The following is a 25,147-nucleotide window of genomic DNA, read 5'->3' on the forward strand; positions in this document are numbered from 1 at the left end:
ACTAGCCTCGGATCAAATCATCCCAGCAGATTAGTGGCTAAGAGTGAATTACATGCAAATAAAAAGAAAAATCACAAAAAAGACTCCCATTTTACGTAGTACCTCAAAAATGAAGGTATTATTTATGAAACAACTATGGAAATGGCAGCCTATATTTCAATAGTCTGCCATAACTGATGAATTGATATGTGTCAACATGGTATAAATAATACAATGGATACCATTTGTCATAGACTTCCAAAATTTCTCTCAAATTTTGTTTAGTATAAAAATGAATTACGATAAAAAATGCTGATATGAAATATACTAACTTGTGCAAAACTGGGCAAGAGTAGCAGACTTTGCCAGAAACCAGTAATCGTGGTCACAATGCTAATATATTAACAGCAACTGCTAACATAGAAGAGATACTGGGAACTGTTTGTGTATATCTTGAACAAATTATACAAATATCCAAGAAACACACAACAAGGAAATAATATCAGTGTCACCAACAACAGTAAAGACTAGCACCTGAAGTGCACCACAGTTAGAGTTCAACTACATTTTGAGCAGTTAGGGTATTTGAAAATGGCCAAAGTGTCAGATTCAGTGAGAAAGGAGAATAGTTCCACATAATTTGTTAGCATTTGGGAAGATCTAACAACACTGTGAAACAGCAACAAGAATATGTGGGTGGGACAGAAAGCACAAACACCAGGAAAGTGCTCTAAGATCCCTGCAGATAAATAAGATTGTCTTCATTTGTGAAGCATGTACAACCATTTGCTGTTACACTCTCTATCCAGAACATACTGTATTATTAGTAACTATTTCTTTGCCACTCAGTATTTCACTGTCGCTCAGTCGAACAGAATTTGTCTATTTGGTGATCGATACGATATTTCTGTTTCGCACTACGGGTGGGACCGGACAGCATTCCGCAATGGCTCCAGACGTTATTTGGACACGGAATAAAAGCAGAATCTGACTCTTGTGCAAGTAGGAAGCAGTAAATCAGCTTGCAGTGTCAACTGACAACAAATTAGACTCTAACTGAGGGGCAATAAAGTAGGATATTAGGGTTGCCACAGGGTGTTCATATACATTCACCACTCTACTTGTTATACACGAATGACCTGGCATTGAATATGATGCATATTTCAAAACTCTTCTACTTGGACTGAACACAAGTGTCATTGTAAAAGCTGTGGTACATGATGTAAATGGTTCAAGAAATATGGTGGTAAATAATATCAGATTGTGGCTGTTCAAATACAGCATTAGTAGTGTCCTGCTCGATATAGTCACACCATTTAAATATTTGAGCATAACGCTGAAAAGCTAAATGAACTGGAACGAGCATGTGAGGATTGTAGTAGGGAAGGTGAATGGTCAACTCTGGTTAATTGGGAAAATTTTAGGAAAGTGTGGTTCACCTGCAAAGGACATTAGTGCGACCTACTTTTGAGTATCGTTCAAGTGTTTGAGATCTGCACCAGGTCTGATTAAAGGGAGACATTGAAGCAATTCAGAGGCAGGCTACTAGATCTGAAACCACTAGGTCTGAACAAGATGCAAGTATTACAGAGATGCTTCAGGAACTCGTGTGGGAATCCCTAGAGGGAAGGCGACAATCTTTTCGAGGAACACTATTGAAAAAATTTTTAGAAGTGGCATTTATGACTGCAGAATGATTCTACTGCTGCCAATGTAAATATCGTATAAGGACCGTGGAGATAAGATGTGAGAAATTACGGTTCATATGAAGGCATATAGGCACCCATTTTTCCCTTGCTCTGTCTGCAAGTGGAATAGGAAAGGAAATAATTTGTAGTGGTACAGTGGTACTCTCCACCGTGGTTTGTGGAGTATGTATGTAGGTGTAGTTATCTGCTTTGTCCCACATAAGAAGATCTGCAAACAATCCTTAAGACAGCTTCCTGGCTGAAGTGTTGCAAACTGAGACAGCATACGAGATATTGCCAGCTGCGCAACATACTTTTTTCAGCAGACTTGTGACTCAGAATCGTAAGGATACCTGGCAGCAGATTTCTGTAACACATGTGAAAATGGTAAACAAGTTCCATACACCAGCAGCCGACCAGCCTCATTTTCGGCAAACTTTGGCCGGGCCCAGGCATCGTTCGCAGTGATCCTCTTTGTTTCTGAGTTGACTGGACTATTTTTCTTTGCATGTCAGACAGGAATGTCCACATTATGAGGTCGAATGTTATAAATGTTTATATAGACGTCTCACTGCAGAAGTATGTCATAGAACAGCAGACACCAGTCACTGGCCCCAATCAATTTAAACAAACAACATTTCAGGCAGTGACCAGGTGCTGGCACTGCGTAAAGTTTTGTTACGTGCAACAGTGCAACATATTCCTGTGACTTTGCTTTTCAATATTGGCGTATTTGCCTCAGTCGTTAACGTCTGTGTACTTTTCTGTGTCCAGTCCCTTGCTCAGCAAAATGCATCAAAATTGTGGGCATACAACTAACATGATATGCCACTCTCAGTTCATGTGCAACTGACGGTCACTTATAATCAGGTGTCTCGAATGTTGTCTTATCGGTTGTATCAAATCCGTTGAGTGAGAACATTATTGGTCTCAATGCATATTCCACCTTTGCATTTTCATTACATCATGAAGCACACAACTTCAGTTCGTTGGTACCCTGTAAAGCCACTGATAGACTTGATACACAATTTGTGTCTCTATTTGAACCAAATTTAGGGAAGGTGGTTGACTTTCAGGCCTATGTCATCTTAAAGGTGAAAGTCCAAGATTTTGCCATGCTCATCTTATTTTGTTGGCCATTAAGGATGAGGTCAACATTGGACAAGACAGAATAAAACAATATCAAATTTTGTCCCCTGTTTCTTATACTCAACAGGTTTTATCCAATAGCGACCGTTAGGAAGTCTGGGAACTCTCTTCAGTTGTGAGAAGACTTCACACAAACAACTAATGCTCAAGTGCACATTGATTTTTATACCTTGCTTCACCCAGATGAAATTTTTTTCAAAGCTTTCAGGATGAAAACTCTTTTCTAAAATCACTCTAGTGGAGGCACAGGTTCAGTTGCCTGCTGACAAAGACTAAAGAAAGATTTTAGTCTTCAACACACTGTTCACACTGTACCAATGTAACACATTGCCTTTTAGTGTGGCTAGTGTTCCCGCCATCCTTCAGAGGTTTATTGATTAGATTATTGCAGGAATTCCACACTGTGTGAATTACGTCGACAATATTCTGGTCACTAGTCGCAAGACAGAAAAACATCTGCACAATCTACATTTGGTTTTACAGCCCTTGCAAAGAAATATCTTACTTAAAACTTTTCCAAATGTGCATTCTTCAACCAAAAGCCCACCACAGAATATGGAGATGCTATTACATACATCTCTGTGCGTAAATCCGTTAAGGATTTTGAAGTATTTTTACGAGATGTGAATTACTGTGCAAGATTTATTCCCCAGGCAGCCTCCATAGCCCACCCACTGAGTTGTCTTGATACAGAGGGAGTCCCCTTTCAATGGTCAAAGAGTGCTAACAGGCTCTTCAGAAATTAATGTCAGCCTTCCAATCAGCACCCTGCCTTGTGACTTATCTGTCTAACTTGCCATTGGTGTTGGCAGCAGACACCGCCTCACACAACATATGGGCTTTTCTCTCTCATCAGCTAGAGCACAGGTGGGCAACAGGTGGCCGATGGACTGGAGCTGGTCCATGCAAGAAATTTATGGGAGATAGAATGAAGCACTTGCATTGTAGTATGGCTGGGACATATTTTCTGCTCTGCTATCATGGGTTAAAGGAGCTTTGGCCATTTTGTGCAGTGCTAATGACATACAATTTATGCCTATCATCTGCAGTGGTAGTAATGTTACATGAACAGTATTAATGGCGAGCAAAATATTCTCAGTATTACCAACATATGCTGAGAGTGCGGGGCGCATTATCAGTTTGACAATTTGCTATGCTGTAGTTTGCATTTTTCCAATTTGGCTTCTAAATTTCAAACACTCAAGTGACTCGCATGCCGCCAAAAATCGCAAAGACAACTGTTGTGAAACATTATAAGTAAGTAAACAATTATCTGACAAGTAAATAAACATCTCAAGATGGGTTGAACATAAAATGAAGGTACTCTCAAAAAAGGTTGTTTCGAAGCATAATTTGTCAGCACGGCACGTCGAGAAAGGGGTGCTATTCAGATCGATGCATTACCCCATAGAAGTTAGTGACACAGATGCTACAGTTTGGAGTTTACACACACGGAGCGCTGCTGTCACATCACACGACGAGGTGACCCAAGGTCGCCCGGGCCTGAGTTAGTGGACGGTTCGGAGAGACTAGCTGCGTATACGTAAAAGACACTTACTTCAGCTCGAGAATGTTATTCACAGATCAAAAAGGAAGTGTTGGCCATTGCCTTTATAGTGTGCAAACAATTTTTTTGTACGGTCAAAAATTTCATCTAACCACTGACTTATAAACCCCTCGTCACTTTTTTGACCTGAGGCAAAACTGTGTATAGCACATCAAGCCTAGAACTAAGTGTGACAGTTTTGTGGTGAATGTCAAAAATAAGTTTGACCTGTTGCTTCAGTTAGAAACTGATGAGCCTCAAGCAGAGGTAGGTGTAGACAGGACACAACAAACTTTCAATAGGAAATTGAAAAATAATGTAGGAAAGCCATCAAAAAGGAAGAAAGTTTTGGTCTTAGGCAGTTCTCATGCCAGAGGTGTAGGCCAACTTCTGCAGGAGGAATTAGGACCAGAATACCAGGTCACAAATTTTTTCAAACCAAGTGCTAGTCTGGATCAGGTGACAGAGGATTTAGGTTCACTCTGTACAGGATTTACCGTGGTTATTGTGGGAGGGCCAGGGAACAGCATCGACAGAGATCCTGGGTACAGTATAGAGTGTGACCTGGTAAAGATTGCGTCGGCATCGAGACACACCAATGTTGAATTTGTATCTGTCCTGAGACGCCATGACCGGCCTCATTTGAACTCTTCTGTTGGGAGAGTTAATTTGGAGTTGGAACGGCTGCTTGGGTCGGGTGTGGGGGGCTCATACTGGTATGGTTCCTGTTGATTCTCTCAGTAGGTGGGACTATACCAGGCACGGCCTACATCTCAACAGGAAAGGGAAGGGGAAACTGGCTGGGGTAATAGCAGGAAATTTAAGGGGGGGAGGCACTGCCATGAATGGTAAAATACCAGTGGTTACAGGTGTTGGAGCAGCACCCTTTTTTGGGATAGGTAAGACAGAAAGATGTCAAGTTCTACGAGAGGTCAGGATTGAAACAAATCTTCAGTTTAGGAAAGAAATTAAACAGCACAATTCTAGCACATTGGATCACCAATCACAGCTGTCAATTATAAATTTTCACCAATCACCAGAAATGTTATCTCCACCAAGTTGTATCTCAGTCCTAGGTAATTGCATTGATGAATTAAAGTCACCCAACCGAGTTGACATAATCTGCCTCTCTGAACACCATGTGACCACTGGTATAGCAACTAGGCCTAAGCACAATGAGAAACTCAGACAGGAGAGTACTGCAAATGTTAGAATAAGGAAAGGTTCTCATAAAAGTATAATTAAAAATAATGTAAGTATATTTCATCAAAATATTGGGAGTTTAAAGAATAAAATAGATGAGCTTCTGGTTTGTTTAGAAGATTTAGAAGCTGAGGATGAAATAGATATACTATGCCTGTCTGAGCATCACATTGTTACTGATATGGATAAGGTAAATGTAAGTGGATATAAGCTCTCTGCACATGTAATGAGAGAAAATATGGAGAAAGGAGGAGTTGCCATATATGTCAAAAGTTATCATTGTGCAAAAAGTATAGAAACAAGAAAGTTTTGTGTAGAAAAACATATAGAAGCATGTACCTGTGAGCTTAAATTAAATAAAGGCACATTTATAATTGTAACTGTATATAGGTCCCCATCAGGAAATTTTCATCTATTTCTGAAAAATTTGGACTCCTTGTTGTGCTATCTGTCAGACAGGGGGAAGCAAATTATTATTTGTGGGGACTTCAATGTAGATTCTCTGAAAGAGGGTAATAGGAAAAATGACCTTGAAGTATTACTCGGTTCTTTCAATTTGACACCCGTTATTGATTTTCCTACTCGGGTGATAAAGGATAGCAGCTCACTGATAGATAACTTCTTTATAGACCAAGATAAGTTTAACCAGATAAATACTCAGCCTGTTGAGAATGGTCTTTCTGATCATGGTGCACAGCTAGTTACAGTATATGACATAGCTCCATTCAGCAATACTAGACAGTCCTCCAAAGTAGTACGTTCAGTCAACGATTTAACAACTGCAAATTTCAGGGAAAGCCTACAGCAGTTAGACTGGGATGAGGTGTACCGTGAACCTGATGCCAATTTAAAATACAATTTATTTCATGACATTTTTGTAAGTGCATTTGAAAACTGCTTCCCCAAGAAAATAGTTAAATATACTCGTAAGAAACCTGGTAACAAACCATGGCTTACTAAGGGTATAAAAATATCTTGTAACCGGAAAAGAGAAATGTATCTGACAGCAAGAAAGAGTAGTGACCCAGAAACTATCAAACATTATAAAAACTACTGTCTTATATTAAGAAAAGTTATTAAAAAATCCAGAAGTTTGTGTATCATGTCTGAAATCAGCAACTATGATAATAAAATTAAAACAATTTGGAATATTATTAAAAGAGAAACAGGTCAACCAAGAGCACAGGAAGACAGTATTACCATCAAATTGAATGAAAACTTTACGAACAAAAAGTCAGAAGTTGAAAATATTTTTAATAATCATTTTCTAAATGTTGTGGATATAGTAGGATCCAGGTGTTCATTAGAAGATGCTAGGCTGTTAATGGAAGAGGCCATACCTATGCAATTTGATACAATTGAAATCTCACCCACTTCTCCCTCTGAAACTAGGAAAATAATAAACTTGCTTAAAAGCAAAAACTCACATGGAATTGATGGCATTTCCAGCAAAATACTAAAAGCTTGTTCTCAACAGATAAGTAAGATTCTAAGCCACCTGTGTAATAGCTCTCTGGAACAGGGCATTTTCCCTGATGGACTGAAATATGCTATTGTTATACCTTTGCATAAAAAGGGGGATAGATCTGATGTCAACAATTACCGTCCAATCTCCCTTCTAACAGCTTTATCCAGAATTTTTGAGAAAGTATTCAAGAGTAGCTTCACATATCTGTAACAATGAAGTACTAACAAAATGTCAGTTTGGTTTCCAGAGAGGTTTTTCAACAGAAAATGCCATATATGCTTTCACCAATCAAATTTTGAATGATCTGAATAACCGAACACCATCCATTGGGATTTTTTTGTGATCTCTCAAAGGCTTTTGATTGTGTAAATCATGAAATTCTGCTAGACAAGCTCAAGTATTGTGGCATGAGTGGGACAGCGCACAAATGGTTTAACTCGTACCTAACTGGAAGAGTGCAGAAAGTTGAAATAAGTAGTTCTCATAATATGCAAAGATCAGCACATTCCTCAAACTGGGGAACTATCAAGAATGGGGTTCCACAAGGGTCAGTCTTGGGTCCTTTGTTGTTCTTAATATATATTAATGACTTGCCATTCTATATTCATGAAGAGGCAAAGTTAGTTATCTTTGCTGATGATACAAGTATAGTAATAACACCTGACAAACAAGAATTAACTGATGAAATTGTCAGTACTGTCTTTCAGAAAATTACTAAGTGGTTCCTTGTAAACGGACTCTCACTGAATTTTGATAAGACACAGTACATACAGTTCCGTACAGTGAATGGTGTGACGCCATTAATAAATATAGACCTTAATCAGAAGCATATAGCTAAGGTAGAATATTCCAAATTTTTAGGTGTGGCCAATGATGAGAGATTAAATTGGAAGAAACACATTGATGATCTGCTGAAACGTTTGAGTTCAGCTACTTATGCAATAAGGGTCATTGCAAATTTTGGTGATAAACATCTTAGTAAATTAGCTTACTACGCCTATTTTCACTCGTTGCTTTCATATGGCACCTATTTTGGGGTAATTCATCACTGAGGAATAAAGTATTTATTGCACAAAAGCGTGTAATCAGAATAATAGCTGGAGTCCACCCAAGATCATCCTGCAGACATTTATTTAAGGATCTAGGGATATTCACAGTAGCTTCTCAGTATAAATACTCTCTGATGAAATTTGTTATTAACAACCAAACCCAATTCAAAAGTAATAGCAGTGTGCATAACTACAATATTAGGAGAAAGGATGATCTTCACTAGTCAAGATTAAATCTAACTTTGGCACAGAAAGGGGTGAATTATACTGGCACTAAAGTCTTTGGTCACTTACCAAATAGTATCAAAAGTCTGACAGATAACCAACAAGTATTTAAGAAGAAATTAAAAGAATTTCTGAATGACAACTCCTTCTACTCCATAGAGGAATTTTTAGATATAAATTAAAAAGAAATATTAAAAAAAATAAAAAAACACAAAAAATGAAAAAGTTGTTATATTAACTTAAGTATGTTGTTAAATTAACTTAATTATGTCATGTATTGGAAAATGTGACTCGTTCCACATCATTACGAAATATCGTATTCATGATCCATGGAACTAGTATTAATCTAATCTTCCAACGATGGGGTCTTTATATGACAAATTTTCAATCCCCAATAATTATTGCACCTCTGCTCGTCATTCTAATGCAGATGCACTTTCTCGTATTCCACAAGGTCGGAATCCCGAATTTGACCACCAGGAGCCTGTTTTCATTTAGAGGCAATTGGAGCAGTCACTTTTCCACTGGCAGAACTGACTTCAGATTCGGAAAGGTGTGGTGTTCCTTACAGAAGGCAACGAATTATGGCTCGTTGTGGTAGCAATGCTGGCACTGACTCTGGCATCCAGTCAATCGTACAGATGGCAAATACTGTCATGGGGTGCATTTTGCAATGCCCACTTCACCTGTTCACGTAGTTCCGTAAGAGGTGTCGTCGAAGAGTCGCACGTGTCACTTCACGTCCCACTGTATCCCACACGTACTCGATTGGAGACGAGTCCAGAGATCGTGCTGGCCAGGAAAGTTGCTGCACGTGTTGCAGAGCGCATTGAGTTTCACGGGCAGTGTGTGGGTGAGCATTATCCTGTTGGAACGACATATTATCTTCCTGTTGCAAGGATGCCAAAAGAATACGTCTGGCAACACTCTGCATGTACTGAGCACAGGTTAGCATTCCCTCCAGAAACACAATTGTAGCTTATCATGCACCAGACCATAAGGTCTGGGGTGGGACCAGTGTGTCTTAGACAAATGATCTCTACAAGACGGCACTTACCAGATCTACGTTGTATGCATAAATGGTCACCACTTTCGTGGAGGCTGTCCCACATACTAATATGGGTGTTTCAGTACGGATTGATAACCGGTACCTCAGAACCGCTTGTGCTACTGTAAATGTAATCATTTCATGTGCTCCATATGCACTGTTACAACAATAAAGCTTGAATGAATAGGAAACCTCTAAAAGGGTGAACTTTTTTTCCAGCAGTGTTAATGCACATCTTGGCAACAATGTATAACATCATAAGTCATTTCAGAAATCACACAAGAGGACATTCACATGCTATGCAAATGTAGCTCATCCTGCATATCCATACATGGACGCAGAAATGACAATGAGTGGAATGAGAACTAGCCACTTAGATGCTGCCACAATCAATCAACAGTGAATGTGCATATAAGGAAAGATTACATAACAGAAGTTCAGTTAAGATTCGTTGTGCTCAGTGGAAATACGAGAGAATCACATAAATAAAAACAGTGTTATACCACTACTAATTATCATGATTTGGAACAAGTACAAGGACTAAAATTGTCAGAACAGGACATGAACATTACATTAGAAGAAACATGTCACACAGCTGGAATTCTGTATACGTGTATGCACGATCATGGTACGGATCGAAGTTCTTAATATCTTGAAATGGTACGGCAACTGCCAAAAAAATTTAATTAAGTACTAAGCGTATTCCGGTGAAAGTTAGTGGCAACCGTAGACTGTGAGCCTAGTACTTTAAACTGGAATCTTTGTATTGCACTCCCCCCCCCCCCCCCCCTTCTCTCAATATTATATGTCCAAATGCTCAAAGTCATTCAATAAATTGCCAGAAACAATGAAAAAAATTGGTTTCAGATAAAGTACAGTTTAAACAGAGTTTGAAAGACTTTTTGGTAGGCAACTGCTGCTACTCTGTACACGCATATCTTAACAGACCACCTTATGTAAAAATGTCTGTTACATTTTAGTTTTAACAGCACTTGGTCACAACAGTCAAGATTAGGTATTTTGTGTGTGATAAATTTATTAAAAGGGCATAACTATGTTTCATTCTGACAGTGTATTAATTCTATAAATATTTGTAGTTACAGTTTACTCTAATGTATTCACATTTCTTGACAATCTCCTGACAAATGATCAGGGAAGTGAGTCTTATACTCACATGTTCTATGTCTTTTATGTTACACTTTCTAACATGTTCCACATCCGTGAGAATCGTCTCATTTTTGTGCCTACAGAATGAAAACTGAATCTAATCTAATTAAACATGTTTAAAATATCTCTTGAGGACCTGAAATCCCATTTAGCTTTTATCTGAGCACACAGTATGTTTGTGTTGGCTACAGAATTAGGGTTTCAAGTCCTGCTGACAATGAAGTCATTAGAGATAAAGCACAAGTATGGATGGGGATAATGATGTGGAGAGAAATCAGCTGTGTCCATTTCAGCATTTGCCTTGAGCAGTATAAGGTAATCATGGAAAAGCTAAACAAGGATGATTGGATGGGGATTTGAACCCTGCTCTTCCTGAATGCAAGTTGGATGTGCTAATCACTGCACCATGTAACTTGGTCTAGGGTACAAGATAAATGTCATTAATGAGTCTGAGTTACGTTCATTGGCCAACATACTAGAATACTGGACAGGCTAGAAAAGAAACAGTACCTGCACAAGCCACAAGTGGCTGAGCACTAGCCTGTCCTCTGTGGCCTGGTGCACAGTCTGTTAGGCATCATGGAAATCTTGCATTACAAATACATGAATTACATCCACACACAACAGATTACAGTAAGTATATAGACTGAAAAAGCACACCAATAATGGTCTTCTAACACTGTAACAACAAAGCAGCTCTGCAGTGAGTCATTGCCATTTTCTTGTACAAGTGTAACATTTCACGATCCCATACCATGTTCAAGATTCTGTGCTTAGGTCTAGAGATCCTCTTTCAAACACACACCAATAGAGTAGTATTATGCCTAAAGAAGACTGCAGTTCCATGAGATGGGAAAAAATGACTTTCATAAACACCTTCTTAACTGGAAATATGTACAGAGCTCGAGGTGTAGCGATTAGCATTGCTGTCTCTAGATCGTGGGGTACTGGCTTTGATTCCTGGTCGGGCCAGATTTTATCCCCTCTGGGAGTAGGTGTTGTCCTGTTCTCATTATCAACGCAGAAGTTGCTGAAGTGGAGTCAAATAAAAACACTTGCACTAGGTGGTCAAACAATTCCAGGTGGAAGTCTCCAGGGCAATAATGCTGTACAGGCTTAATCATTTCATTTCAACTGGAAATATGATGTCTTTCGAATTCAGTGTGGCATATATCCAATGAACTATTCACAACCAGCAATTACAAATACATAACATCCAGTGCTCCTCAACAGACTTGTCAGTCAGTCCATAGTTCACATAATTTGTAAACAAAAGAAGCTATAGAATTAACAAAACATAAAAAGAAGTAATAGTGAGTGAGCTGAAAAAAAATAATGATTAAAAAGAATCTGCCTCGATTGCAAATAGAAACCCGATGTTGACCTAGGATTCGGTACGGACAACCACGCCTTCTTCGGAACACACTAAAACTACAAACTGCCTAAAGAGGTGTTCTGTATTAATGTTGGACCGTGCCTATTTAGGCAGTTTGTAGTTTTAGTGTGTTCCGAAGAAGGCGTGGTTATCCGTGCCGAAACCTAGGTCAACATCCGATTTCTATTTGCAATCGAGGGGGATTATTTATAATCATTAAATTATCCACGATTGCTGATGCGCTGCAAAGCTAATATATATATATATATATATATATATATATATATATCAACTACCTGAGGAACTCTTGTACACAGTACAAGGAGGGTGCCACAAAGAAACCTTTCACCTTAGGTGTTTGAATACTTGGAGTTTCCCTCCGAATTTTTCTTTTTTCAGTTTTGCTGGAGGCCTCTTGATTATGAAACCTGAATAGATAAGGAAATGTCCAACTGAAAATCGTTTTACCATCTGGTATCCACTGAATTAATGTTGCAGTTTCCTCCAAATAAGTCAATGCTGTCAACAGCATATTCCACGATGGAGTATACGTACGGTGAAGGCAGAGTTGGAATTCAGATAGACCTGAACAATGGCCTTTACAAATTTCACGAATTGACATACAGACCTGCCTGACCACCATTTTATGGACTAAAGAATATTCTTGGTGAGAGAACAGTTGCCCTAACATATGATGCCATATGAGGATAACAGAGTGAAAGCAAGCAAAGTACATGAGCCTTTGCATGGCAGTATCTGAGGTAGTGAACATTACTGTTTTATTGAAGATATCTGCACTCAGTTTCTGTTCAAGATCTTGAACCTGACACTTCCAAGAAAACCTTTTGCCAATAATCAGTGCTAATAACCTGAAATGGTCGACTTCAGTGACTGTTTGACAATTTTTGGAGGATAATATTTCACTTTCGCAACTGTATTTTATTTTTTGCCATAAATTTATTGGAATGCCTTGTTAATTTGGTGTAATTTTCATGATCCATTCATGAAAGCAGTAAAACTGAAATCAAACATACAGTTTGTATTGCTACTTACATCTTACAACTCAGACAAAAATGATACAAATTCACAAAGGAAAGGATTGCTCTATCTTGGGTGCAATATTCATCAACTGCCACATACATAAAGTGACTGCCGGTCCATTCCCTCCGTTTGGTATCTTACAGTGAAAAGTTAAAAAAGTTACAGGAAAAGTTCTCCGCTACCACGAAAATTTACAAACTTATACTGTAAAGCCGGGGGCTGTTCATGTTCTATCGTCATGATGCAAATGGTGTCCCCTTATTTGTCACATGTTTAACTGATTTACAGTTTCTAAGCCTTTACAATTTCTTACACTCATAAAGGAAGAAAAGATAAAGATGTTACACCCACACGGGATCGGTAGAGATGCAGTACAAGTTTCGGTCAAGTTTCGGTAAGGCAAGGATTGTATGGGAAATCGGCTATGCCCTATTCACGAGAAACACAGTTTCACATACTTCAGTTCATGTAGGAAGTATATGGAACGCCTAAATCTGAACGGCCGGGCGAGGATTTGAGCCATACTTCTCTCGAATGCGAGCTTAGGGAACATCATACGGTAACGGGATTAGCTATTATCTACAAGCGAAAAAAATAATAAAGGGAGTAAGAAACTTCTTATTAACCCTAGATGATTTAATCCTCGTAAAATTTACGATTACGTCAGGGTACAAAATGGCTCTGAGCACTATGGGACTTAACATCTGTGGTCATCAGTCTCCTAGAACTTAGAACTACTTAAACCTAACTAACCTAAGGATATCACACACATCCATGTCCGAGGCAGGATTCGAACCTGCGACCGTAGCGGTCACGTGTTTCCAGACTGAAGCGCCTAGAACAGCATGGCCACTCCGGCCGGCCGTCAGGGTACAAAACTGGGCATTTTGTACTTGATTTGGTATATAACATACCATTTGAGATCAAATAATTGTAATTAACATATGCTTATACTATTACTTATGGCTTCCTTTGAATAAAATCTGATGTAGGTAGTACCCTCCCCCCCCCTCCCCCTCCCACCGAGGTATTCCAGGATTAAGGCAAAAATATTTCAGTAACATTAGAGTCTAATGTGGCATATCGTTCTTCTCCAACATCACTAAACTACTAACCTTGCCGTACATGGAGATGTTCCAAGGTATGCGAAAATACTACCTCCCAACACAATTTCTTAATAATGTGTAATCCAAACTTTACATTCAGAACGAAAACAGTTTACATCAGTCACACTGTGAACATAAACACATACATACACAAAACACCTCATGCCAAAGATCGATAGACACAAAGAGAGTTCAAGCAGAGTCAGTAAAAAACAAAGTAAGGTGACAAAAGTGTTACTTCGTGTTACAGTTAAAAAAGAGAACATTATCCGCAGAAGATTCCCAGAGCAAAAGAACATTCTCTGAGAAAGTTCTCAATTTTGAATGAATAAAAAATTCGCAGCACATTATCTGACCATGGAGAACCTTCTCACCGCTTCCCCTCCTTATACTTATGTATGTATTTATTTATTTTGACGCACTGTTGAGAATTTTAATGCAAACGATGTCGTAATAGGGAGTATATTTCACAAAAACATTTTGTTGACATTATTATAGTACACATACTAATAAAAATACAAGGCGCATAAACTATATGTTAGAGGAAAATTTCTTAATTTTACAGTGCACAGAAAACTATATACGGAAGTATCAAGTAAACTAGTGACAGGGTAAGGTAAATACAAAATAGTTTACAGTTAGAAATAATTTAGCATCTCATGTTATCCTTGGAATAGTTTTGAAATTCTGAAGTATTGTTGATTGATTTATTTATTGATCCATTTTCATCTACACCTGAAAACTTTTAAAAGATATTTGGATTTTTATGTTAATATTTACAATTTTACATATAATATACCTTTGTACATAATAACACACATTAATAAATCAATTAATGATGAATACTTAAATACATGTTGTTACGCTATCTACACAGAGATAACATACAAATGTTCTTCTGTATCAGACTGCATTGGTTAACATAGAAAAATTTATTTTTGAAGATATTCATTTACTGTGTAAAAGCAGTGATCAACCAAGTAGGACTTCAATTTAGATTTGAAGTGACCAGTGTTTTGTTTGTGTTTAATTGTATCTAGTAAGGCATTGTACAGTTTGATACTAGGATGGATAAGACTGTTTTGAAATAATTTTGTGTTGGCACTTTGAACATGTACATCCAATTTTTGTCTTGTATCTTAGCTGTGTATTGTGTGATTTTGAGTGATCCGTGGCCTTTTTGAGCGTACGTTTTGCTTTAAATACATTATATTTTCAAGTATATATATATATATATATACACATACATATATATACATATATATATACATATATATATGTATATATATATATATACAAGGAAGAGGCAGGATCATCCTTTTTTGAAACAATGGTCTACATGATTTGCGATTATATACACCTTCCATTTTCTAATTTTTTTAAAATTTTTGAAAGTTTTGATGGCATTTCCAGAATTTCCCCAGAACATAATCTCATATCAGAGGTGATATTGTACAACTGCATAATATACACACTGCAGAGTGTTGTAGCTGCTGCAGTTTTTTAATGTATGCAACACAAAACAAGAAGCCCTTAATTTTTTCTTCATTTGCTCAATATGTGTTTTCCATTTCAAGTTGTCTTGTCCAAGAAATTTGTTACAGGCTGTTTTGGTAATTGTCTGTCCATATAGCTCTAGATTGTGTGATACCATATTTTTTTGTTTGTGCTGCATGTGCTGCAATAGCTACAGTTTCTCCAGTGTTTATTATTTAGTCATTGTTATCAAAGTAACATGTTAGCTTGTCATTGGCTTGTCTTATGTTTTTTACAAGAGTTTAAAACACCCATATCATCAGCAAATTGAGATATTTTCTGTTGTTATTGCTATGTTTAGGTCATTTACGTAGAGTAAGAACAGAATGGGACACATTACTGATCCTTGTGGCTCATCTTTAACAATCAGTATCTTGGAATGATATTTTCTAATAACATTACCCCTTTCCTGATCTATTTCTACATATTGTTCCCTGTTCTTAAGATAAGAGCTGAGCCAGTTGTTATCTGTTCCCCTAATGCCAAGATTTTCTAGCTTGTGTAGCATATTGTCATGACTTATGGTATATGGTAAGTTTTTATTGTCTAGTGCTGTCAGCACCTCTAATAGAAAAGAGTTAACTGTTGATTTGATTGAATGGTTTGCTTTAAATCCATGTTGAGATTCTGACAGGATGCCATTATCCTCTCAGAAATCTGTTAGTCTTATATCGAAGAGTCCTTCTAATATTTTTGAGAAAACAGACAAAAGTGTCAATGGTCTGTGGTTGGAAATATCATCTTTGTTTCCTTTTTTGTACAATGGCTTTACGTTTGCAATTTTCAAACATGAAGGAAAAGTTCCTGTAGCAAAGTTAGGTTCAAAAGGTGAGTTAAGGGCTCAGTAATCAAGTCCCCACATTTCTTTACAATGAAATTAGGTATATCATCTACGTCTGCAGAGAGTTTCATTTTGAGACTTTTTATTGTAACCTGTAGTTCTACATTTGTTGGGTACAGAAACATTGATTTGCTTAGGACTTTTTTCGCTGTTTCTGTATGCTGTGCTCTATTGGAGGTATTAATTCAATATTGTTAATTCTATTTTTGTCAGATTGGGTTTCTTTCTTTACAACTTGCCAGATTGCTTTGACTCTATTCGAAGTATTTTCTATGTATTTGTCGTTGTCTCGTTTCTTTGGTTCCTTTATTATTTTATTTAAGATATATTTATATTTTTTGAAGTAACTATCAAACTCCTGAGTTATTTTATAACTTACTGCAATATTGTGTAGGTACTGTTTTCTAGCACATGATTTCCTTATATCAATAGTAATCCACTTGTTACAATTAGTGGTTTGGGTTGTTTTGGCTTTCAATGGAAAAGCAAGTCAAAATAATATTCAAATATATTCATCAATGTCTCAAACGTATCAGAAATATTTTCTGTTCTATACACTAGCTCCCACAATTCATGTAGGAGATAATTATGGAATGTTTGTACTGCAGCAGTACTGAACGTTCTGAGTCTCTGACTCCATAACATCAAAGTTTCTCCAGTAGTATTGTATGGTTCACTGATACCTTGCTCAGGTCGACTAGAATGGCTTCAGCAGATAATTTAGAATCAAATGAAGTTTGTCCAAAAGAAATTATGTCATCATCTGCTTTCACTGTTGATAATTTGGAGCTAAAACCATACTGAGATTGAGTCAGATCATTGTTTTTAGATGAATGTCTGCAAATATCCTGTTGTATGCAGGATTTATAACTATCAGTGAAGTTAGACGACAATTATTTTACACACCTTGTTACTGTTTTTATGAACAGGGATGACAACTGTTCTTTTTAGACATTCTATAAAATGGCCACTAGCATGCAACCGGTCTTTTAGTGTACAAAGAGGGTTTGATATGAGATCTACTATTTTTCAATCACAAAATTTTGTAAGCCATAAATGTCCTCAGCTTTTGAATTTCCTAGTTTTGTTATTAATTTAACCATGTCACATACTTGTATCTGTGTTCACTGGAAAGTTGGTACAGATTTTTCACAGTTTTGAAGACACTGATTTTTCAGAAATGGGGTGTCGGTTATGAGCATATGTTGAATTGAGAACATGCTCGCCAGAAGTTGCGGTGATAGTGAGGTTTGCTGCTGTCACAAAACATTTATTACATTTACCTGCTGTGATATTGACAGCACTCGTGGTTTCTTTACAATTTATGTCTGCACCCAACTCTACTTTTATAATCCTCCATGCTGCCTTACTTCTGTTATTTGAGTTTTCACTGTAATGTTCATTTACCTTACATTTGGCTATTCTGATTTGTTGTCTGTAATGTCCTTTGAGATTAATCTAAGTGGCTTTGTCCAGAATACCGATTTTTACTTTTCTACAGCAAATAAGTACCAAGAGCCTCAGTTTCTGTTAGGTGTAAACTATTTGTTTTGTGTAGGTTATCCGGGTCTTCTGACTTTATTACTATATTTCTTCTTGTATTTGGGTAACAAATATTATAACTTTTAGAGACAATGTTCATGAATCTGTTGAAGGCTTCCTCAACAGTGTTTGAAGAAAGTAAGACAATATTTCAGTCTACTAGTTTTAGTTCCTCCCTATGGATGTTAACACCATTGCCAGTTAATAATCTAAGCTCCTGATACTGAATTTGTTCTTGGTCTACACTTAATTTCTCAGTAATTACAACTGCACTCCTTATACCTTTATGGTCTGAAGGTGATCAACATTAAACTGTCATAGCTCAAGTTCACTGTTATGCACATTTGTTATGAAGTTATCAAGACAAGACTGAAGCCTTGTAGACCTTTCATTTGTAAAGAAAATATCATGTTATTTTAATATAATTGCTAAGATAATATTTTTTATAACACCAATGTTTAAGTCTCTAAAATTTGGTATATATATATATATATATATATATATATATATATATATATATATATTTTTATTGTTATATATATTCTTATTATATATTATATTTATATATGTTATTATATTATACATTATATATATTATATTATTTATTATATAATATTGTGTATATATATATATATATATATATATATATATATATATATATATATATATATATATATATATATATTTATATATATATTATATTTTTTTATACATATATAAAAATTGTTTATTTTCCTAATATTACTAAATACGACAGATTTTTCTATTCTAGTTATTTTATTCTACTACCTGCTAATAACAACGATAATTAAAAACAATTATGTTGTTTATGATGCATGATAGTGCCTATCAAAGTTGCCTGACAAAAGTCCTTCATAAAGAAAGGGCTGACAAAAGCCCATTCATAGAGACAAAATTAAAAAATTTGTAATGATTGACTGAGACTTTATGAAGGCTATTTATCTTACATTAAGCATTGTATACACAACTGAGATTGGCTATAACAGATACATGAGAATGGGTTTTTAACAAACACAAATTAATGTTAAAGTCTCATATAATTAAATTTCACAGTTTTTTTCAACTGTAGGCCACTGAATCACCTTGTCATAGAAGAAACCATGTTCCTCAGGGGCGAACTCAATAAACTTCTTTATATCATCCATTTTCCTTTTAGGAATAGGTATTCTTTCAGTGTATAGGTAGAGAAATGCAAGATTGTGTCAGAAAAGCTAGTCTGTATGTATTGTAGAGGATTCTACTAATAAAATCTGATACTGTTCCTTTTCCTTTACTTGATTGCTGGAGCGAGAATTCATGGCAGTTGGAAATAGTAAAATCTTCTCTTTTTCCCTTCTTTAAATATTTGGTTTCTTCTGAAACAGTACATTTTTTTATAGAACTGAGGTGACCATTTTAAAATTCAAAATATTTTCTGTTTCTACCAAATCAACACTAAACATTCACTGTGCTATACACGTTAATATCATTTCACATACTTCTTTTTTATGTAACATCGGTCACATTTCCTTAATTTTCTTCTGACAAGGCCAAAGACTCTGTCACAGGGCAGATAAGAGTGGCCCCTTATGGGTAGTCTGTACACAATCGTTTTGAATCTTCCACTGTCTGGAAGAGAAAGTAGAAACCTAATAATTGTGTGATTTTTGTTTTGACCTGTACAGTTATCACTGTACAGGTTCAATTCATCAACATTTCCTAGTATATTATCATTGACATACTTCATTATAAAAGACAAAACCTCATTGCTGCCCTTTCCTGCAACCCCCTGGTGGTACAAGCAAATCAATGCTGTGTCAGTACTGCTGTTGTGGATACAAAATGGATAAACTGATAGCAAAGAAATGTTGGCCACGTAGTCAAAACACAAAAGCACAGCATTATCATGTTCTGCACAGTACTGTTTTGTTTCACGTAATGAAGTATAAAATTTGTTACCTCGCCTTTTGTGCTTGAGTAACTGTGCAACAGCTACTCGTTTTGCTGTATCATTAAGATGAGGGTTTTTGATTCGCTTATTAAGCATCTCACACTCACAGCAAGTGTCAATTTGGGGCCTTCCAAACTGGTAGTTAAAGTGTTCGTTGAATACCTTATAAAACAGCTATATTTTACATCACGACTATGATGTTTTTCTAAGAACATGTTGTATATTTTCTTTATGTTAAGCCTTGTGTCCAAATATTCTGTTTCTTTCGACTAGTTTTTGGGGGGAATGACTTAATGTGGTCTTTGATTTGGTAAGTATAATCGCGTGGAAAAGTCTTAGGGTTATTCTGTTGTCCTCTGAAATCTCTAGGTGACTCATCTTTTAAAATTAGCTCTTTCAGTCTTCTAACTTTTTTATCTTCTATGGCATACAAGCTCAGAAATGCTGTTTTGCAAACCGTAACTCGTTGTTCACCAGCCATAACATGAAACATAAATGAGCTCACATGTTCAACAGAATGCATAGGCTTAGTAAACTCCTCTTCTTTGTTATCTGTGCGATTAGGTTTCAAAAAGACCTTCTGCATTTCACCGGATGGGCTTCTATTAATGACTGATAAAATAGGTCTAGTTCATCCTTGCTTGGAAAGCTTCCGCCTCTGACAAGAATGTCAATTTGGTCTTGCTCAGAAAACTTGTTGAAACATTTCATTCTGCACCTACAAAATTCAGAATAAGTTATTCCCATTTCTTTTAAAATCAGTTTAAAAATGTAAGACTTGAAGATATAGTCTAAGTTAGGGCTCACATAGAACAACAAAACGCAATAAATTGGAGCATGGCCTACAACGCAAACCTACGGAACTGTCTAGATCTAAGGTATTTTGTAATAAATAAATCAGCATGGTGCCCTGTTTTTCTTGCTTGAAAAATGTTACCCTTGTAATTAATTCACTCATCACCATGGATTCTTACTTTTTTATATGATCTACTTTCACGATTATCACCTTCCACGACGTCATTATCACTTTATGACATTTTTTTAGGAGCATGAAAAATCTTCTTAACAACTCTTAAATTAATTTTAGGTTTAAGATATCACTTGAAATTAACCTCCAACAATAACAATCACAATGAGGAGAGAGGAATACAGCTATGAACTACACAGACGAGTGATCAGAAACATATGGTTACCAGACCACTGCTGCCAACCATGCTTTATTTAAGAAAGGGCTCTTGTCATTGGCACTGTGGGGTGGCGGCTAAAATTTATAACTTTTAGAGATTAGATTAGATTAGATTAGTACTTGTTCCATAGACCATGAATACGACACTTTGTAATGATGTGGAACGTGTCAAGTTAATAAAAGGTGACTATACAAGATATTACATTACACAAAATATTGCATAACACTTAATAATTTTTTATGTGAGGGTTGGGAAATTACCCACTTATTATATCCAAAAATTCATCTAATGAGTAGAAGAAGTTGCCATTGAGAAATTCTGTTAATTTCCTTTTAAATTTAATAAAATTGCAGCCAAATAGCCATATACAGTTACTTTGCTTAACATTTTACATTTACATTTTACATTTTTGCATATTCATTTATCGATTTCACTCTTTTACTGCACAGTTCTATGTGATATCGTTCACAGGCTTCATTACACAGTTCACATACACATGTTGCGGTTGGGTCGTGGTAAGTTTTGTTTTTGCAGATTAGATGATGAAAGTCGTGAGTAGAAAGTCTAGTTACAACGTGTCGCTGTTCGAAGTTTGGTGCTGTCCATGAGCGGTTCGTCATTGCTTCGGTGCCATAAAACTCCGGCCATATTTTTTCTGGTTTATCCTCCATGATCTTCAGTTGCGTTCTGGAAGGCCTGGTGTGTGGCATCATATATCGAAGTCTGATGTCTTCAATTAGGAATGTCTCTCTCGCTAGCAGGTACACTAGTCTAGATCTTGTTGTCTTTGAGAGACCTAGTGCTCTTTTTAGATAGGTCGATTTTACCTTTTCCAGTGTTTCTAGATTTTTTTCTGTCAGGTGGTCCCATATAACCTCCATCCCATAGGCCAGGATTGGCAAGATTTTTGCGTTGAATAATTTCATGGCCGTTTCTAGACTGAGTAGGCGGATGTTTTTGATGTCCTGTATTGCTATTATTGCTTGGGCTGCACGTTCTGTTGTATGTTTTGTGAAGCATTTGGCTGTTCGTTGCAATGTCACTCCTAGATATTTAAAGTCTGATGAGATTTTTAATTTTTGTCCTCTGATACTGATTTTCGCATTCTTGGGTGTTTTGCCTCCTTTTCTGAAAATTACCATTTCTGTTTTTGCTATGTTTATGTGTAGTTTGTGTTCACTGCACCATCTGTCTGTTTTCTCAATGATTCTCTGCAGCTTTTGTATATCTGTTGAACCTACGGCTATGTCGTCAGCGTATGCATATACATACACATCTTCTTCATTTTCTCCAATTCGGAGTACTTCTTCAGTGGCAAGAATGTATAGCAAAGGGCTCATTGGGTCACCCTGTAAGACTCCGTTCGATTGCAGAATGGGGTTCGAAAAAGAGAGGTTGTCTGATATTGTAATTAAATTGTATTCGAGGATTGATTTGATTATTCTTGCCCATATGCTATCTTCTCCCATTGTGTTTCCCAGTTTTCGGACTATGAGCTCTCTTTCCAATAGGTCAAAGGCTTTGGTAAAGTCTATGAACACTGTGTAGAACATTTGTTTCTTTTGTAGCGCATCATCGATGTTGTTTAGAAGAAGTCTGACTGCCGTAAGTGTTGATATTCCAGATCTGAAACCCGTTTGTCGTTCTGGGAGATGGCTGTCCACAGAGGCTTGGATTTTTTGTGTTATTATCTTCGAAAACATCTTGAATTGAGTATTTTCCAGGGCTATGCCTCTGTACTTGTTTGGGTCCATTGGGTTTCCTCTACCTTTGTAGATAACTTTTATTGTCAAGTGTCTCCATTGTGTCGGAATTCTTCCAAGTTCCAGGCATTTGTTAAACAGTTTGGTCCATATGTGTTGGAGGGCCTCTTTTGCATCTTTTATATGTTCATTGTATATATTATCAGGTCCTGCTGCTTTCTTGTTCTTCAGTGCTTTTATTACTTCTTTCACATCATCTTCATTTAGGGGTTCCCATGTATTGTCTTTTTCCTTAGTTTGATGTTGTTTCTCTTTCTTTGGGGGTGTTTTGAGTCCTTGTTTGTTTAGTATGTTACTGAAGTGGTCTTCCCATTCCTTCAGGTCTATATTTGGTGTATGAGCCATTTTTCTTGGTCTTGCTGCTATGTATGGGTCTCTCTCTGCTTCATCCCCTTCTCTTTTTGCCTCACTTTCTATGTATTCTTTTTTCTTCTCTTCTATTAGTTTTTTGTAGATTCTCCTCTCTTCTGGGTACAGTTTGTATGTGTCCTCGTCATGCTGGTTTCTTAGTCTGTGGAGAATTCTTAGAACAGTGTTCCTTTTGCTGTAGCATTCAGCATCGAACCATCTTTTGGCCGTCCTTGTTTTGGGGATTGTTTGTATCACTGAATTTTTTAGGACGTCTTCTATTTGGTCTGTTGCTTTTTCAAGGTCTCCTTCCTCTATGAAAGTTTCTATTTCTGTTAATTGTTCTTGCTCGTTTGTTAATTTTTCTATATCAATTTTTCTTTTTGTGATTTTGTGGGTCTTTGTTGCTGGCGGTGACATGACGATATTTATTTTCATCTTCATTGGAATGTGCTTTCGTATAGGAGTAATGGAGTCATGCCATATTGGTTGAATACTTCCTTCTATGTCTTCGCTTGTTAATGCGATATCAATGCTCTTCCCATTGTGGCATATGTATGTAGGTATCTGCCTATCGTTAAGTAGGGTGAAACCATCTTCTTCTAGGGTTTCTACGACTAGTTTTGTTTTATAGTTTTCTGTGTCTATTCTGCAGTTGAGATCGCCTGCAGTAATGGTGGGTTTGCTGTCGCATTGTTTGATGAGGGTGACTATTTCGTCAATTATTTCTACAGCATTTGTGTGCGGTTTAAAATAGGCTGCAATTATATTTATGTTTGCCGCTTCTATTAGGATACCATTTTCTTGTTTTATGATTTTTTTGGTGGGCGTCATCCAGGGTTTCAGTAGGATAGATATTCCTCCCATGGGTCGTCCTCTTTCTCCCTTCTTTGCCATTAGGTGATAATTAAAGAAATCTTTATGTTGCCAGCTGTCTACCAGGATGGTTTCTGTTAGAATTGCAAGATCCGAATTTTGCAGAATGTCTGTTGGTGTTAGGTTAAGAGCACTTTTTACTCCCTCCGTATTCCACGAGACTGCTTTTATTTCTTGCTCTTCTGGTTTTCTTCTTAGTTTAGTTGAGCTCTGCTCCCTCTTCCATTGATCGTCTTGGGAAACGAAATCGACGTACTTTTATGTTTTCTGGCCAGAATTCTGGTTCCTGTGTGATTTGTAGCTTTTCAAACGGAATGCCTACTTTGAAAGCTTTTTTGTCGCCCAGTGTGCGCAGTTCTTCACATTCTAGTTGTCCCAGTATTCCGTTCTTGTTAAGGTATTTCACTACTGTAGCAGTTGTGGTGGTTCTCTTTAAGTTACCAATGTATAGCCACGCTGTTGTTTCTGCTGCTTGCATTTCTTCGTCTTTTTTGATACCCATTATGGTTTTATAATTATTCTGGTTTCTCCTGTATCAGCTCCTCCCTGCCACAGTACTCCAAGTCGGTTCCTCTAGTTCATTAACGTGATTTCGGGTTTTATTATGTTGCTCATGTGCATTGATTTGGACTTGTAACTGATTTTGTTGCTGGAGCAGAGGATTTCTGTATATTGTCGTTCCCTCTGGTTTAACTTTGTTGTTGTATTTAATTTGTATGTTGTTTCCATCTGTTTTGGTTTTCTCTGCGTCTAGGTGGCTTTCCTTTTCTAGGGTTTTCTTTATTTGCTGTTGTATTAATATCCCTAGTTGGTTTTTAGGAAATCAGTTATCTCCTCCACTTTATGCCTCAGTTCTCCCATTTCCGTCTTATTTCCGTCTTTTTTTGCTTTTTCCAGAAAGCTACCCACACCGATGTCTCCGTTGAAGTTCTTCTCATATCCCGTAGGTGTCTCTTCCGTCTGTCTCTGTCTGCTATGTGCTGTTTCTTGCGTTTCGCCAATAGATGTCACTACGTGACTATCAGTCCACTGTCCGCTATGTGCTGTTTCCTGTGTTTC

The 25,147-nt window shown here is 36.9% G+C and overlaps 1 protein-coding gene across 3 annotated transcripts in view; it reads right to left on the bottom strand.

Annotated features, from left to right (window-relative positions):
• Positions 1–14,230, bottom strand: part of LOC126185136 (F-box/LRR-repeat protein 6) — a 235,207-nt gene extending 220,977 nt beyond the window's left edge. Inside the window, exons 1-2 of one of the 3 annotated variants that reach the window (XM_049927971.1) lie at positions 14,054–14,229; positions 8,994–9,172 (exon numbers count right to left, since the gene is read on the bottom strand). The gene's annotated coding sequence lies outside the window, so the exon portion shown is untranslated. Of the gene's footprint in view, positions 1–8,993; positions 9,173–14,053 lie in introns of all 3 variants that reach the window. The other 2 variants (XM_049927972.1, XM_049927970.1) reach the window with 2 other exon arrangements.
• Positions 14,231–25,147: the final 10,917 nt, after the last annotated feature.

Source organism: Schistocerca cancellata, chromosome 4 (genome assembly GCF_023864275.1).
Source record: "Schistocerca cancellata isolate TAMUIC-IGC-003103 chromosome 4, iqSchCanc2.1, whole genome shotgun sequence".
NCBI classification, from domain to species: Eukaryota; Metazoa; Arthropoda; class Insecta; order Orthoptera; family Acrididae; genus Schistocerca; species Schistocerca cancellata.